The 15,314-nt window shown below is 40.4% G+C and overlaps 2 long non-coding RNA genes and 2 pseudogenes across 2 annotated transcripts; 2 read left to right on the forward strand and 2 right to left on the reverse strand.

Moving 5' to 3' along the window:
- The first annotated feature begins 7,083 nt into the window (after nt 1-7,083).
- Nucleotides 7,084-7,175, forward strand: LOC143849217 (U6 spliceosomal RNA; annotated as a pseudogene).
- A 597-nt stretch (nt 7,176-7,772) lies between these two features.
- Nucleotides 7,773-8,319, reverse strand: LOC143847997 (uncharacterized). Its single transcript, XR_013235261.1, has 2 exons — nt 8,183-8,319; nt 7,773-8,087 (listed from the first exon to the last, which is right to left on the reverse strand). It is a non-coding gene; the product is annotated as an uncharacterized LOC143847997 (long non-coding RNA).
- Nucleotides 8,320-13,675: 5,356 nt separating this feature from the next.
- LOC143849219 (U6 spliceosomal RNA) lies at nt 13,676-13,767 on the forward strand (annotated as a pseudogene).
- Nucleotides 13,768-14,378: 611 nt separating this feature from the next.
- On the reverse strand, nt 14,379-14,925 carry LOC143847998 (uncharacterized). Its single transcript, XR_013235262.1, has 2 exons — nt 14,789-14,925; nt 14,379-14,693 (listed from the first exon to the last, which is right to left on the reverse strand). It is a non-coding gene; the product is annotated as an uncharacterized LOC143847998 (long non-coding RNA).
- Between the last annotated feature and the right edge of the window lie 389 nt (nt 14,926-15,314).

The raw sequence follows: 15,314 nt of genomic DNA on the forward strand, positions 1-15,314 counted from the left end.
GGGCGATGGGTCAGCAGTCTGACATAGTTTTGAGTAATATTAAATTACGTAGTACACGGTCTTTGAACAAGTTTGAAGTTTGAATTGTAGTGTACGAATTTCATAAGTCAAAGTACCCGGTCTAAGCTATGTTTCAATAAATTCAGTCATTGATATGGTCGATGTCATCTACAAACTAACTATGGTTCTATGGGCAGAGTTACAAATGTTAACTATATTGGAACTGTTCGTTTAAGATTATGACATGCGATTGTGAGTGCTGAACTGAATATTAGACTTTAAATTTGAGTCTAACATTCGGTTAGGCACTCCCGATCGCTTGTCATAGTTTTAAATGAACATGGCCTAAGTAGATTAATTAAACATTAAGGCCTTGTTCGATTGAGATTATGCCTATCGATTGTGAGTCCAAAACCAATTATTGGACTCAAAACTGTTTTGAGTCCAATAATTGGTTTTGGACTCACAATCGATGTGTTTTGAGTCCAATAATTGGTTTTGGACTCACAATCGATAGGCATAATCTTAAACAAACAGGGCCAAATGAAGGATACTAATTGGTCATTTACCAGCTAATTTGAAAAGACTAATATAAAGATAAGAGTGTCATTATTAAAAAGAAGGGGAATGTGAACGCTGATCTAGTGCATCACCACCAACCCGTACCATTTACCCGTTCCTATGACCAACAATGCTCCAATCCAGTCAATCAAGACTTCAAATATCAACGGTCAAAATGTAAGGGCACTCGTTAAGGAGCATTAAAAGCTCTATTTTTTACTCGTGTTTTAGATGGCAGCCCCTCTTTTGCCATGTTTCGTTAAAAGCCCGCTACTTTTGTCAACATCAAGAAAAGATTGAAGCTTTAGAGGGGTGTATGTATCAAAAACAGCTTTTTATTATTAGCATAGTTAAATAGTAAGAAATGTTGCTTTGATATCGACACTCCTCAAAAGCCTCTCTTTTCTTACCCCTACCTATTAAAGAGAGGAGTACCCATATCAAAACAAAAGTGGGTCTCCCACTTTGATCTCTTCTTCAACCCACTTTGATCTGTTTGCAGTTTTTAACTGAGTTTAGCTGGTTCGGCGAAGATTTAGAGGACAAACCCAGCAAATTAAGTAGGGCTTTCATGTGTTTCTTCTTTTGATTGCTTACTGATGTCAAATTAAAAAAGGGAGAAACCTTGGGAAAAGAGAATGGTCTGGTTATTGGATTATGACTGTATTAGAGGAATAATTATTTTTTGGTGGGGAAGTAGGCATGGCTATAAGTAGGGCTGCAACTTGAAACCCAACCCGAAAATAGCTTGGGTTGCGTTCATGTTTCTCGGGTTTCGGGTCGAGCCGGGTTTGAAGGGGCCTGTCCCGACCCAGCCCGCGTTACTTAAGTTATAGTATGTATTTATAAAAAAAAAACTTTGTTACTTCAAAAGTGAAAACTTAAAAGTAAAACTCACGCATGCATGCATGCAATCACAGGGGCTCTTTCCATCTTCTGTTCGTTTCCTCCCTTTAGCTCTAGGGGTTCAAGTTTCAACTAAATAGTTAATGCACTAAATAGTTTGTTGTTTATCTCATATGAGTATAATCATTTTCATTTGATAATGCATCAATTTATTCTCTTTGGACTAGTTATTAGTTAATGCACTAAAGAGTTTGCCATGTTTGAGTTTTTCTACTTCTATGAGTTGAGTTGCCTTGCCAAACAAGAGTTTTCCTAAAAAAATTGCGTCAACGGAAAAAAAACCCGACCCGAATCGTGGGTTTTCCGGAAAAAAACCCGACCCACCCGACCCGAGATATTTCTCAGGTAGGGTTGGGTTCTTCAAAACCCGACCCGCCCGACCCGAGTTGCAGCCCTAGCTATAAGAGATTCTTTCATCTATTTGGGAGATTAATGTCAATATAATAACCTTGCTTGGGATGCATCAGTGAAGACAGCAGAGTATTTATTCGTACTTATTTGAAGGAATCTTCATTTTGAGGGATATCTATCTCCTTTTGTCAAACGATCAGTTACTCCACAAGCTTAAGCTCTTGAAGATGACGTTATTTAATCTTTTATTCTTCAATACTCTCCCTCACGTGTGGCCCTCTGTTTAGGGTTGGCTTACATGTGGCACATGCGGCTCCTCTTTATGGGTTCGACATTACATGTGAATTTTAAATATCAAGGAATTTTGAACCCAAAACCTTTGCTCTAATACCATGTCAAACAACCAATAACTCCAAAAGATTAAATAATGCCATCTCGAACACCTTAAGCTTTTTGAGTAATTGGTTGTTTCACACGAAAAGTTATCTTGTATTCAAATGATATTTTCTACTATCAATGAACTGTAGTGTATTAGAGGCCTTTTATGCTCCCATCACACCACACCCATACATAGCCAAACCTTATTTGGCAAAAAAAAAATAGGGCGGGAAAAATTAGAGATTAATACAGTCCTCAACTCAACTCAACTAAGCCTTCCTCCCAAACTAGTTGGGGTCGGCTAATGAATCATTTAGAAAATTTTCATGAAGAAGGTGAAAGGATCTACCCGGCTCAAGTTGACTAGAGATTGTAGACACCCCATTTTGACCGTGCCCTAAACCTTCCAATTTTGTGCAAAACCCCATCAGATCAATGATCTAGGGTCCCAAACTTAACCCTAGGCTAGCTTTGGGTCCCAGCTAGGTCCCCGCAAAATTTCGTCAAAATCCGAGTACATTTGCCTAGCGAACGAGCAGAGAAAGGACCGTAGTGTAAACCAGAAAAGGGGGGTGAATTATCCTGGAACGGTGCAGAGCAGATTTCGAATAAGACACGATTGGATGGTGCGCCCATCAATTTTTCCGCCAATAGTGCGCCCATCAATATTGGTAGTGTCAATATCACCACCCTGTTTTTATAAAATAAAAAAAAATAAATATATATATATATATATATATATAATGTGGGACCCGCTTGTGTGGGGCCCACTTGTGTGGGACCCGCTTGTGTGGGGCCCGCTTGTGTGGGGCCCGCTGGTGTGGGACCCGTTTGTGTGGGACCCGTTGATGTGGGATCCGATTATATTCAAAGAAAGAAGAAAGGGGACATCATCATTTTCTTTTGATTTTTAAAATTTGTAAGCAATGATTATGTTTTTTGTTTTCTTTTGGTATCCTATGCATGTAATGATTTTTTATTTTATTTTTTTAAAAAAAAATTAAGAAAATGGGGGACATGAGGGGGACAACCACTCTCACTTTCTCTCCCCCTCATGATGACTCATGATGGTTTTCTTCTCTCTCGCGAGGAGAAACCAGAGGGGAAGAGAGAAAAAAAAAAGGAGAAAAAAGGAAAAACCAGAGGAAGAAAAGAAAGGAAAAACCAGAGGAAAAAAGAGAAAGGGAGAGGGAGAGAGAGAGAGAGATCTGCAGAGGGGAGAGAGAGAGAGAGAGGAGAGATCTGTAGAGAAAGAAAAGGGAGAGAAGAAAAAAAACCAGAGGGAAGAGAAAAAAAAAAAAAGAAGAAAAAACCAGAGGGGAGAGGGAGAGAGAGGGAGATCTGCAGAGGGGAGAGAGAGAGGAGAGATCTGTAGAGAGAGAGAGAGAGAGAGAGAGTCTTCTCCTCCGGCAACCCAGCCGGAATCCGGCGAGGCCAAACCCATTTCCGACCGGCCATCCACCGATCACCACCACCTTCTCCGACATCCTCCCAACCAACCACCGGAGCTCCACCGGCATCCACATCTCCTCCACCCCACCTCCAGCGGGCCCCACCTCCAGCGGGTCCCACATCAGCGGGTCCCACATCAGCGGGCCCCACACAAGCACGACTCTGTCAACACCTTCCTGGATCTCTTGTGGCGTAAGTTCATTTTTTTTATTTTTTATTTTTTAATTATTCATTCTTTGCACTACATGGGTCCCACAGTGGGTCCCACAACGGGTCCTACAGCGGGTCCCACATCAGTAGGTCCCACAGCGGGTCCCAGCGGGTCCCACAACAGCGGGTCCCACAACGGGTCCCACAACAGTGGGTCCCACAGCAGTGGGTCCCACATTAGCGGGTCCCACATCAGCGGGTCCCACATCAGCGGGTCCCACATCAACGGGTCCCACAACAGCGGGTCCCGCAGAGGGTCCCACATCAACGGGTCCCACAGAGGGTCCCACATCCGTGGGTCCCACAGCGGGTCCCACATCAGCGGGTCCCACATCAGCGGGTCCCACAACGGGTCCCAAAGCGGGTCCCACAGAGGGTCCCACATCCGCGGGTCCCACAACGGGTCCCGCAGCGGGTCCCACAACAGCGGGTCCCACATCAACGAGTCCTACTATGAATAGTAGTTTTGAATAGTACTTATAAATAGTAATTATGAATAGTAGTTTTGAATAGTACTTATAAATAGTAATTATGAATAGTAGTTTTGAATAGTACCTATAAATAGTAATTATGAATAGTATTTTTGAATAGTAATCTTGTATAGTAATTATAAATAGTAATTATAACAGTCTTCAGCACAGGAGTCAGTCCTTCAGTCAGTCCAGGAGTTTTTCCTATCATCATAGGGGTTAGGATTCTGTCCATCCTCTCATCAAGTCGTAATCTTTACCCGCTCCTGCAAGGTATAGGATGCTGTCCAACCCTTGCCGAGTTATTTTCCTGTTCGTTCCCCCGCAAAGCATAGGATGCTATCCAACCTTTGCGGGATTCCAGAAGTCTCCCTACCCGTATGATGATAGGATTTTATTCTCTGGTGTCAAAAAACAATAAAAACATTTCAAAAATACTTGAAAACAACAAAAACATTCCAAAAAACACTTGAAAATTCAAAAACATCTCAAAAACAATTCAAAATCCAAAAACATTTTAAAAATCAAAATTTCAAAAAAAATCTTGAGTCATGTGCAGAGTAGTTAGGAATTCTGGTCCGAACTACGGATGGCTTGATCCCTAGCTGAGGGGTACGTAGGCAGCTCAGGCGTGCTGCTGGCACCCTGAGTTCAGTCACCATTTTTAGACACCATTTTTACACCCTTTCACCATTTTCAGTCACCATTTTTTGTAAATATTTCTCACAACTTTCACCATTTTTCATAACTTCAAAACCTCCAAAAAATACAAAAAACTTCAAAACCTTTTCAAAAAGATCTTCCCCTAGAGTTAGGAGTCTGTCCTAGATATTTAGGGTGTTTTAGAGTTAGGAGTCGGTCTTGATTTGTATTGATGTGGTGTGTCCTGTCGTGTGAGTGTCCCTAGAGTTAGGAGGCCTCGAGTCGATCGGTCAGACACTTAGTCGAACCGATGGCTAGACTAGGAAGCATATAGTCAGCCCATGGTTTTCTTTATGTTGCACAGCCTAGATACACATAGGATATAGGGCCCACCTGCATTAGCTTAAGGCTAATCAACTTGCATTAGTTAGGGCATATAGAGTCCTAAAAATTACAATCCACTTGAATTTAAGCAATCGCACAAAAAGCTTTAAACTAGTCGAGTCTAGTTGATCGAGTCTAGGATAGCGGTCCTAGAGGTTTAGGCATTGTGGTTTAGCATAGGACACCGAACTACGTTGGCTCTGATTCTTCCCGAGGCCGGGATACGTAGTGCAGCTAGGATGAATGGCCATCCTGGTCCGAGTCAAGTATTGCATTAGAGTCTAGGGTTTGTCGTGTCGGGTCGTGTGTCGAGTCGTGTTGTGTTGTGTGTTATGCTGTGTTTTCTTATTTTTATGTACAGATCTTATACCTTTAGCTGTAACATGCATGTGCTTGTCCACCAGGACTTAGACACCAATTAGGCATGGCACTCATAACCTAGCTATTCTTAGGCGACATATCTTTCATTTCTTTTGTGTGTGCTTCTTATTCATCTCCGAGACATGCATGATTAGCTAGACGTTATCTCGGAGATATTCGTTCCCATTTCGCATGATTTTCGCCCAAAACTCTTCAAAATTAATAATAAATGGCATAAGAGACCAGGTGCTAGCACTTGGGCGAATTGGGGGCGCCTAATCCCTTCCCCATTCGTCATCAGGCACGAACCCTATTTTATATCTCTGGTTATCCGTTGCAACAGAGCACAGCATGGGATCCAGGGCCCACTTCCTTGGATGGCGACTCTTCTTTGTTTAAGGTACGCCTCGAATCTGGGCTAGTCCCCGAATCGAGAGGTATCTCACTTTACATCGCCGTTCATGCTGTGAGGGGCACTCTTTCGAGAGTTCCTTGGCGGAGCTCTCCTTCACGTGGACGATCTAGAGAGACTCGCGCGGGGGCCCGTCCTCCACGCCCGTCCCGGATCTGGTTCCACAGAGATTAATACGATATTGGTTAAAAAAATGTCGCAAAAAATGGAAACACAAAAAAATTGCATTTAAAATTGGGAAATGACCACCCCCCCCCCCCCCCCCCTTAACAGATAAAATCCCCCCTTTAACGGTTTCTGTGAGACTGGTTCACTGCTCCATTCACCCCCCTTAACGTTTTTCTTTGGATTTAAAACTTAACGAATAACGTTAAAGGGGGGATTTTATCCGGGGGAATATCTACAAAGTATAGCAGAGTAAAGTTGGAAAGTTGACCAAAAAATTAGGGGTGCAACTCGGGTCAGGTTGGAGGAATCCTTTTATCCAACCCGAATCCAACCCGGTTTCCAACGCGACGAGGTTCAACCCGACCCCACCCGACATGAGGAACCCTTTTTTACAACCCGAACCCCACCTGACCCAAGTTCAACCCAAGTTTTCAAGCTTTAAAAAAAATCATAAAAAATGCCGGGTTTCACTCGGGTGGGGTTGCCAAAACCTCAACCCGAACCCGACCCAAATTCAACCCTGGTTGGGAAAACTCAACACGAACCTGACCCAAACCGACTTGTTTTTTTTTTTCGGGTTGATCCCGACCCAAGTTGCACCCTAACGAAAAAAGGGTTTAAGAAGTTCTCCTCTACGAGGGTTGCTAAGAAAACGGAATCCCATGCTGGGAAAAAGCATGGTGACAAGTGCACAAGAAGTAAAGAAAGAGCGCAAGTGTCCCCACAGAAAAAAAAAAATCGTGAAAATAGCTAATCAGTAGGCTATTAAAGGGAGTATCACTTCAAAGTCTCTTGGGAGATCCAGTAAAATTGGAGTGATACAGAGAAGATTAGCATGGCCTGTGAATTGACACACAAATCGAGAAATGGAGTATTACTCCAAAAGCGTAACGTAATTTAATCTTTTATGCTTGAACACTCCCCCTCACATGAGTCTCTTCTCAACTAATAAGATAGTGATAAACTCAAATCTACCTAATTAATTACCTAATTAATGCATGTGCCGCTATTTACTAAAAGATAGCCATATCCTACTAATGCTCCATTGTGACCTGGTGGTCACGGGTTCGAGTCACAAAAACAGCTTCTCTGCAAATCAGGGGTAAGGCTGCGTAGATCTAAGCCCTCCCCAGACCCCACAATGGCGGGAGCCTCGTGCATTGTGCGACCCTTTTTTCTACTAGCAAATTAATAGATATTCATAAACCAATGAAATAAGCTATATATGAATTTAACAGGTAGAACTCACCATTGATAGCTAGCCATTAAGGGGAGGGTGCCCATGTCCTTACAAAGCCTACCCACATCTATTACTTTTCCGGTGTGGAAACTTTGCTTTCACGTGGAACCCCCAACACCCCCAACAGAGAGAGAGAGAGAGAGAGAGAGAGAGGGAGAGAGAGAGAGAGAGAGAGAGAGAGAGAGAGAGTGTTCCTAGCTAGTCAGGCAATACATTCTAAAATGAAACCATGGAAATGGAGTATAAGAAAAAAATTTCATCGATTCATTTCTAGATCGTCCATACAAGGCTTAGACCACTGATGACAGGAAAAAATTTCATCTATTCATTTCTAGATTGTCCATACAAGGCTTACACCACTGATGACATATCAAAGCCTTACAAAATAAAAGAAGAAGAAGAATAAATAAAAAATGATGATAACTCCTAGATTTGTCCCTTCAGTTATGTTGAGGAGGAGAGCCTTTTGGTTTGCCCGGCAGGGTCGGACCCCTTGCTACACAACTCATTTTATCAACACATTTGAACCCTGTTTCTTCTCCATCCATATTTCCTGAAAAAGATTCACATGAAAAATGATTTAAAATACTTTTCATTTGCATAGCGGAAGATAAGGTCCATTCAATTTTTTTGTGCCTCTCTTCTTACCTTTGTTATGATTATTGTCACTTGTGTAACTTCTGATACCCTCAATGATGTTGAGAGATCTTCTCTTCACCTTCTGCACGAGGTACTCCATGAATTTCAATTCTCTTTCTTTGGTAGAAGCTGAAGTGCTTATTTTCTGTGTCATGGGCGTTTATAAGGGCGATGGGTCAGCAGTCTGACATAGTTTTGAGTAATATTAAATTACGTAGTACACGGTCTTTGAACAAGTTTGAAGTTTGAATTGAACTGTACGAATTTCATAAGTCAAAGTACCCGGTCTAAGCTATGTTTCAATAAAATCAGTCATTGATATAGTTTATGTCATGTACAAACTAACTATGGTTCTGTGGGCAGAGTTACAAATGTTAACTATATTGGAACTGTTCGTTTAAGATTATGACATGCGATTGTGAGTGCCAAAATGAATATTAGACTTTAAATTTGAGTCTAATATTCGGTTAGGCACTCACAATCGCTTGTCATAATTTTAAACGAACATGGCCTAAGTAGTATTTGACTTGGACAAGCCCTTCCAGATTAATTAAACATTAAGGCCCTGTTCGATTGAGATTTTGCCTACCGATTGTGATTTTGAGTCCAATAATTGGTTTTGGAATCACAATTGGTTGCCATAATCTTAAAGGAACATGGCCAAATGAAGGATACTAATTGGTCATTTACCAGCTAATTAGAAAAGATTAATACAAAGATAAGAGTGTCATTATTAAAAACAAGGGGAATGTGAACGTTGATCTAGTGCATTACCACCAACCCGTACCATTTACCCGTTCCTATAACCAACAATGCTCCAATCCAGTCAATCAAGACTTCAAATATCAACGGTCAAAATGTAATAATAGAGAACTTCCTAAGAAGAAATCAGCAGTCAAAATGTAACAGAAGACTTCCTAAGCCTTCATTTTTCATTCTCCTCCATTTTCACTAATCTTCACTGAGGAAATCGCGCACTGAACAATCTAAAAAATCCTGAATCACTTCTACACTAATCCTCTTGAAATCAAAAAATACAGAACATTGATCTCTTTGCAGTTTTTAACTGAGTTTAGCTGATTCGACCAAGATTTAGAGCACAAACCCAGAAAATTAAATAGGGTTTTGATTTGTTTCTTCTTTTGATTTCTTAGTGATGTCAAATTAAAAAAGGGAGAGACCTTGGGAAAAGAGAATGGTCTGGTTGTTGGATTATGACTTTATTAGAGGAATAATTATTTTTTGGTGGGGAAGTAGGCATGGCTATAAGAGATTCTTTCATTTATTTGGGAGATTAATGTCAATATAATAAGCTTGCTTGGGATGCATCAGTGAAGACAGCAGAGTATTTATTCGTACTTATTTGAAGGAATCTTCATTTTGTGGGAGATCCATCTCCTTTTGTCAAACGATCGATTACTCCACAAGCTTAAGCTGTTGAAGATGATGTTATTTAATCTTTTATTCTTCAGCACTCCTCCTCGCGTGTGGCCCTCTGTTTAGGGTTGGCTTACACATGGCACATGTGGCTCCTCTTTTTGGGTTAGCCATTACATGTGGATTTATAAAATCAAGAAGTTTTGAGCCCAAACCTTTGCTCTGATACCATGTCAAACGACCAATAACTCCAAAAGATTATATTATGCCATCTCGAACACCTTAAGCTTTTTGAGCAATTGGTTGTTTCACACGAAAAGTTATCTTGTATTCAGATGATATTTTCTACTATCAATGAACTGTAGTGTATTAGAAAATGGAGTTTATAGAGTTCGTGCACATGTTCTTTCTTCAAAAAGTTCTGAATTTAATTTATAAGGCGGGCCCACCTATTTATGGAGACTTTTGTTAGAATATGTAAGATCCAACCATTAAATTTGGTGTAAATCTCACCGTTGGATCATCTTTGTAGTAGATTAGGCAAGTAGGTTGAATGGGGTAACCTAGCAATACTAGATTAAATTAGCAATTAGGCAAGTGGGTTAGAATATGTAAGATCCAACCATTGCTTATCAATCTGGACCCTCCACGTTGTGGGTCCTTCCATTCGGCTATAACCAATACCCAAAGGCAGCCGGCCAAATCAACGGTCTCAATCATCCTAACTCGACCCACACTTTTTAATCATTATGATTAGTGTTTTGGAAAATGATATCCACACTCCTAATCCATGATATATAATGGGAAAACTTGGCTTGGCATGCCAACTCTTGCAAGCTATTTAAAACCATATAAAAGTTAATTTCTCTATAGCTTATAAGTTCAATCTTTTCAATATTGCCTTTTGCATTTTTAAAGCCGTAAATATTAGTAAAAAACGCATATGTTTTTTTTTCCCCTCATGAATCTTGCTTTCTTGTTTCTTGTTTTACTAGTAAAAATGCACGTGCTATCCATTTAAAATTGTACAAACCACATCATCATAGGTTGATCTAAACCGTCCATGTGATGGAACACAACATCAATAGGTTGTGCCCGTAAAATTATTTCTATAAGCTGATCCTAGCCCTCCAATCTATAGAGGTTTCCATGATTGTTGTTCCTCTTAAGGTGCCCATAATTCGTCAATATTTTTACACGTGTCATGCATTCGTAATGTCAAATTTCTGTAATTTAACCCGCACATAGTGAATAAGAAAAAGTAGTTGTTTCATCATCGTTAGGGGTGCAACTTGGGTGTCAACCCGACCCAATTCGGGTTGGGTTGGGTCGGGCTGACCCGATTTGATATGGTACCAATTGTTGACCACCTCAACTCAAGCCGGGTGGTTTTGGATTTTGAGAACCAATAGTGAGTCACCAATGATCAGTTTTTAACTCACAATCGATTCTCAAAATCCAAACCAAACAGGGACTAATAATTAACAAAGGGAAATATTATCCGTACTACTATATTTTGATGATCACACTCCTCACTTTATTCAAGTAAGGTATGGCCCGCACCATAGGATTATCCAAACCGCCCATTGTGGACTGTGGAGACTATTTCAATGTTGAAAAATAAAAACACAAATATACAGAACTTCTTCAAATGGAACCCAAATTCAGATTTTGGGTCGGGTTGGGTTGCCGGATAGCCAACCCAGACCCCACCCGATTTCCAATTGGGGTTTATTTTTCGCAACCCAACCCAACCCAACCCGATTTGCGAAAAAGCTTAACTCGACCCAACCCAAATTCGGGTTGAACCCAACCTGCGTGGGAACATCCAGGTAACAACGACGGTTTGAAATTATATATACTGCTAATGTCCTCACTACCATATTTTATAATGGCACTACTCACCGTATTTTGATGATCGCACTCCTCACTCTATTAAAATGTACGGTATGGCCCGTACCCTGTGTCGGTACTTTACGTACGTAGATTACGATTTTACCCTGAAATAATTTCTCATAGAGATAGATGTTAGATATTAGCAAAGGGGTTAATGGTAAAAGAGTAATGCTGACGTGTAAATCCCAGATAAGAAGAAAAGAAATTTCTTTTGGATGGGCCACTTCCTACATAGGTTGTGCCCCAAAAATAATTTTCATAGGTTGATCCGAACCCTCTGATCTATAGAGGGCTATAGGTTGATCTAAACCGTCCATGTGATGGAACACAACATCAATCGGTTGTGCTCGTAAAGCCATTTCCATAGGTTGATCCTAGCCCTGTAATCGATATAGGCTGATCGTAGCCCTCCAATCGATAGGGGTTTCCATAATTGTTGTTCCTCTCAGGTGCCCGAAATCCATCAATATTTTGCAAATGTCCTCCATGAGTAATATAAATTAGTTCTTCCGTCATTGTCATATGTCTTTGCTTATTCTTGGTAGTTTTTTCCCGTAATTGTCATAGACAGGTACCTGTGTCGGTACTTCTCGTATGTAGATTACGATTTTACCCTCAAATAATTTCTCATAGAGGCGGATGTTAGATATCAGCAAAGGGCTTAATGGTAAAATAGTAATGCTGACTTCTGTATCAAAAGGTGGGACACAAGCGGAAATAATGGGAAATGACATAAATGCCTTCACACGTGGGATACAATTGGAATTATGGCAGTGGGATACAAGCAGAAATAACGGCAAAGGGTGGAACACATTAACCCATCATTTTGCCTTTATATATAGTAGTTAGATTAGATTAGATTTATGGTGCAAGCTGCCCCTCTACTCATTTTGTACTTTCCTAATAAAAAATAAAGGCTATCGTAATCTCAAAAGAGCTATCAACAAATAATAAAAGAAGGTTTTAATAAACTGAGGAGTGTTATTATAAAAGAGAAATTATATTATATGGTGCCCGACCGTCTCAAAATGTTTGATCAAACATCAATGGTGGTACCGCCCACAAGCGACTTAAGGGTCGGGCACCATGTAAAAACTCATTATCAAAATCAGGAGAGAGTGTATATCATTTCAGTTGGCTTTAATGATTTATGTACATGTTTGGCAACAGTGAAAAATTATTCCATGGAATAATTTTGGGCCCAACTGTTAGAGGTAGAGACTTTAGAAGGTCGGAGCGGATGGAGCATGAAAAATCCCTATACGAAATGGTGAAAATAAATACCCTGCTAAAATTTTGGTTTTATTTTTCCTGCTTTTTAGACGCCTTTTATGCTCCCATCACACCACACCCATACATAGCCGAACCTTATTTGGCAACAAAATGGGACGGGAAAACTTAGAGATTAATACGGTCCTCAACTCAACTCAACTCAACTAAGCTTTCCTCTCAAACTAGTTGGGGTCGGCTAATGAATCCTTTAGAAAATTTTCATGAAGAAGGTGAAAGGATCTACCCGGCTCAAGTTGACTAGAGATTAATACGATATTGGTTAAAACAATGTCGTAAAAAATGGAAACACAAAAAATTGCATTTAAAATTGGGAAATGACCCCCCCCCCCTTTTTTAACGGTTTCTGTGAGAATGTTTCACTGCTCCATTCACCCCCTTTAACGTTTTTCTTTGCATTTAAAACTTAACGAATAACGTTAAAGGGGGGATTTTATCCAGGGGAATATCTACAAAGTATAGCAGAGTAAAGTTGGAAAGTTTGCCAAAATTTTAGGGCTGCAACTCGGGTCGGGTTGGAGGAATCCTTTTATCCGACCCGACACGCGGAACCCTTTTTTCCAACCCGAACCCCACCTGACCCGAGTTCAACCCTAGTTTTCATGCTTAAAAAAAATCATAAAAAATGTCGGGTTGCCAAAACCTCAACCCGAACCCGACCCAAATTCAACCCTGGTTGGGAAAACTCAACACGAACCTGACCCAAACCGACTTGTTTTTTTTTTCGGGTTGATCCCGACCCAAGTTGCACCCTAACGAAAAAAGGGTTTAAGAAGTTCTCCTCTACGAGGGTTGCTAAGAAAACGGAATCCCATGCTGGGAAAAAGCATGGTGACAAGTGCACAAGAAGTAAAGAAAGAGCGCAAGTGTCCCCACAGAAAAAAAAAATCGTGAAAATAGCTAATCAGTAGGCTATTAAAGGGAGTATCACTTCAAAGTCTCTTGGGAGATCCAGTAAAATTGGAGTGATACAGAGAAGATTAGCATGGCCTGTGAATTGACACACAAATCGAGAAATGGAGTATTACTCCAAAAGCGTAACGTAATTTAATCTTTTATGCTTGAACACTCCCCCTCACATGAGTCTCTTCTCAACTAATAAGATAGTGATAAACTCAAATCTACCTAATTAATTACCTAATTAATGCATGTGCCGCTATTTACTAAAAGATAGCCATATCCTACTAATGCTCCATTGTGACCTGGTGGTCACGGGTTCGAGTCACAAAAACAGCTTCTCTGCAAATCAGGGGTAAGGCTGCGTAGATCTAAGCCCTCCCCAGACCCCACAATGGCGGGAGCCTCGTGCATTGTGCGACCCTTTTTTCTACTAGCAAATTAATAGATATTCATAAACCAATGAAATAAGCTATATATGAATTTAACAGGTAGAACTCACCATTGATAGCTAGCCATTAAGGGGAGGGTGCCCATGTCCTTACAAAGCCTACCCACATCTATTACTTTTCCGGTGTGGAAACTTTGCTTTCACGTGGAACCCCCAACACCCCCAACAGAGAGAGAGAGAGAGAGAGAGAGAGAGAGAGAGAGAGAGAGAGAGAGAGAGAGAGAGAGAGAGAGAGAGAGAGAGAGTGTTCCTAGCTAGTCAGGCAATACATTCTAAAATGAAACCATGGAAATGGAGTATAAGAAAAAAATTTCATCGATTCATTTCTAGATCGTCCATACAAGGCTTAGACCACTGATGACAGGAAAAAATTTCATCTATTCATTTCTAGATTGTCCATACAAGGCTTACACCACTGATGACATATCAAAGCCTTACAAAATAAAAGAAGAAGAAGAATAAATAAAAAATGATGATAACTCCTAGATTTGTCCCTTCAGTTATGTTGAGGAGGAGAGCCTTTTGGTTTGCCCGGCAGGGTCGGACCCCTTGCTACACAACTCATTTTATCAACACATTTGAACCCTGTTTCTTCTCCATCCATATTTCCTGAAAAAGATTCACATGAAAAATGATTTAAAATACTTTTCATTTGCATAGCGGAAGATAAGGTCCATTCAATTTTTTTGTGCCTCTCTTCTTACCTTTGTTATGATTATTGTCACTTGTGTAACTTCTGATACCCTCAATGATGTTGAGAGATCTTCTCTTCACCTTCTGCACGAGGTACTCCATGAATTTCAATTCTCTTTCTTTGGTAGAAGCTGAAGTGCTTATTTTCTGTGTCATGGGCGTTTATAAGGGCGATGGGTCAGCAGTCTGACATAGTTTTGAGTAATATTAAATTACGTAGTACACGGTCTTTGAACAAGTTTGAAGTTTGAATTGAACTGTACGAATTTCATAAGTCAAAGTACCCGGTCTAAGCTATGTTTCAATAAAATCAGTCATTGATATAGTTTATGTCATGTACAAACTAACTATGGTTCTGTGGGCAGAGTTACAAATGTTAACTATATTGGAACTGTTCGTTTAAGATTATGACATGCGATTGTGAGTGCCAAAATGAATATTAGACTTTAAATTTGAGTCTAATATTCGGTTAGGCACTCACAATCGCTTGTCATAATTTTAAACGAACATGGCCTAAGTAGTATTTGACTTGGACAA

Source organism: Tasmannia lanceolata, unplaced genomic scaffold (genome assembly GCF_043159265.1).
Source record: "Tasmannia lanceolata isolate RefF3 unplaced genomic scaffold, GAP_Taslan_0.1 ptg000016l, whole genome shotgun sequence".
In the NCBI taxonomy this organism is placed as follows: Eukaryota; Viridiplantae; Streptophyta; class Magnoliopsida; order Canellales; family Winteraceae; genus Tasmannia; species Tasmannia lanceolata.